The sequence below is a fragment of the Schistocerca americana genome, unplaced genomic scaffold (assembly GCF_021461395.2).
Source record: "Schistocerca americana isolate TAMUIC-IGC-003095 unplaced genomic scaffold, iqSchAmer2.1 HiC_scaffold_303, whole genome shotgun sequence".
Classification (NCBI taxonomy): domain Eukaryota; kingdom Metazoa; phylum Arthropoda; class Insecta; order Orthoptera; family Acrididae; genus Schistocerca; species Schistocerca americana.
The window spans coordinates 20,001-22,500 of record NW_025726020.1 but is presented as its reverse complement, the minus strand read 5'-3'; the positions used below and the strand labels follow the sequence as shown (position 1 = coordinate 22,500).

The following is a 2,500-nucleotide window of genomic DNA, read 5'->3' as shown; positions in this document are numbered from 1 at the left end:
TCCGGGGGCGCGCGGGTGCGCGGATTCTCTTCGGCCGCCATTCAACGATCAACTCAGAACTGGCACGGACTGGGGGAATCCGACTGTCTAATTAAAACAAAGCATTGCGATGGCCCTAGCGGGTGTTGACGCAATGTGATTTCTGCCCAGTGCTCTGAATGTCAACGTGAAGAAATTCAAGCAAGCGCGGGTAAACGGCGGGGAGCAGCGAGCCCGCTGCCTGACGCGGGCGAGGACTTCGCGGCCGACACCACCGGGCCGCCGCCGGAGGGGCCGACTGACGCCGCCATCTGGGAGCATCTGGCGGGGCTACCCGCTTCCGCCCAGCGTTTCTCTGCCCTGGATCGTGTCATAGGTCTGGGGCGGGGCACGCCGCCCGATGTCATCCTGGGCATGCTCCCTGATGCCCTTGCGTCGGTCGGGTCCAGAGGGGAGAGATCGATCACCAGGACACAGCGGCCGCGCCAACCATCGAAGCGGCCGCCTGCCGCGCCGCCGACGCAGAAGCGCAAGCGGCGCCGCTGGGAGTACGCGAGAACGCAGGATGCCTTCCGACGGTCGCGTGCACGTTGCGTGCGCGGCCTCTTGGATGGCACCCTGCTCCAGCCGCCACCTGCCATCCCTGGTCTGCTGGACTTCTGGGCGGACCTCTTCACCAAGAAGCACATCTCCACCGCGGGCTTCATTCGTGACCGCCTCCTCCCGCACTCAGAGCCTGTCGCTCTCGAGTGCATATGGGGGCCGGTCACACGTGAGGAGGTCGCCGCCGCGTTGCCGCCCAGGGGATCAGCAGCCGGGCCGGACGGCCTTACCCCAGCGGAGTTGCGGCGCCTGCCGCACGAAGTCCTGGTGAAAGTGATGAATCTCTTCCTTCTGGCCCGCGCCCTTCCGGAACGCCTGCTTCGCGCGCGAACGTCCCTTCTCCCGAAAACGGCTGCACCAACATCCCCCGCTGACTTTCGCCCCATTACGGTCTGCTCGGTGTTGGCGCGGACCTTTCACAAGGTTCTCGCGTCACGCCTGATGCGCGCATGTGCTGTGGACGAACGTCAGCGGGCATTCATCCCTCGGGATGGGATGTTGGAAAATACCTTCATCTTGGACACTGCTCTCACCGACGCAGTTCGCTCCTGCCGCTCTGTCTTCGTGGCATCGATCGACGTATCTAAGGCTTTCGATTCGGTAGATCATGCTGCCCTTCGGCCCGTGCTGAAGGCGCATGGCCTGCCGGATTGCTTTGTCGAGTATGTCGAGCGGTGCTACGAGGGCAGCACGACAGTGATAGCGGACGGCGCCGGCGTGGGCGTGTCTGTGCAGCCAGCACGGGGCGTTCGCCAGGGCGATCCCCTCTCCCCCCTCCTGTTCAACTTTGCGGTGGACTACGTTTTAGGCCAACTGCCCTCCCACATCGGAGCTCGGATCCTCGGTCGCAGAGTCAACGCTGCGGCCTTTGCAGATGACGTCTTGCTGTTTGCAGCGACCCCGAGGGGCTTGCAGTCCCTCATCGACGCAGCTACCGCAGCCCTCGCCCACCTGGGGCTGCAGATCAACGCCCGGAAGTGTTTCACCCTCGCCTTAGTCGCGTCAGGGCGCGAGAAGAAGGTGAAGGTGGACAGCAATGTCACCTTCACAGCAGGCAATACCACCATGCCTGCCCTGCGTGTGGGTGAAACCTTCCGGTACCTGGGGCTGCAATTTTCCACGGCGGGTCGCTGTGTCTTCAATCCACGTAGCCACCTGGTGGAGCAGCTTGACGTCATCTCCCGAGCTCCGCTGAAGCCGCAACAGCGCCTCCACGCTCTCACCAATGTACTTCTCCCTGGCCTGTACCACGGGCTGGCCCTCAGCCGCACCCGGGTGGGTGCATTGAAGTCGGCCGACGTTACCATCCGGGCCGCCGTCAGGAGATGGTTCCGCCTTCCGGCGGACACCCCCCTGGGATACTTCCACGCTCCTGTTGCCCAGGGGGGCCTCGGCATTCCATCTTGCCGATGGATGGGTCCGACCCTCCGTCGGTCCCGTCTCCTGGCGCTGAAGAAGATAGGGCCAGCCTGCGACGGTGCAGGCATGGATGAGGTGCAGCGTGAGATCGAGGTGCTGGAGCGCCACCTAATGTGGGAGGGCCACCTCCTCAAATCGTCAACGCAGGTTGGGGAAATGTGGGCGGCGCGCCTACACATCGCCATTGACGGTGCGGCACTGTCATCTTCTGCCGCCGTCAGTGGCCAACATCAGTGGGTCGCCGACACCAGTCGCCTGCTATCTGGGCGTGAATACATCGACGCCCTCCGCGCCCGCATCAACGCCTTCCCTACGAAGGCACGGCGCAGTCGCGGGCGGGAGGCGGACACCAGATGCCGCGCGGGGTGCCAGGCCGTGGAGACCGCCAACCACGTACTTCAGGCTTGCTTTAGGACGCACGGGTCCCGGGTCAAGCGCCATGACGCTGTAGTGCGTTATGTCGCCCGTGGACTCGCGCAGAGGGGCTTCAATGTCTCTG

The 2,500-nt window shown here is 64.2% G+C and overlaps 1 pseudogene; it reads left to right on the top strand.

Moving 5' to 3' along the window:
• LOC124579243 overlaps window positions 1-2,500 on the top strand; it is a 7,181-nt pseudogene that overhangs the window by 2,661 nt on the left and 2,020 nt on the right.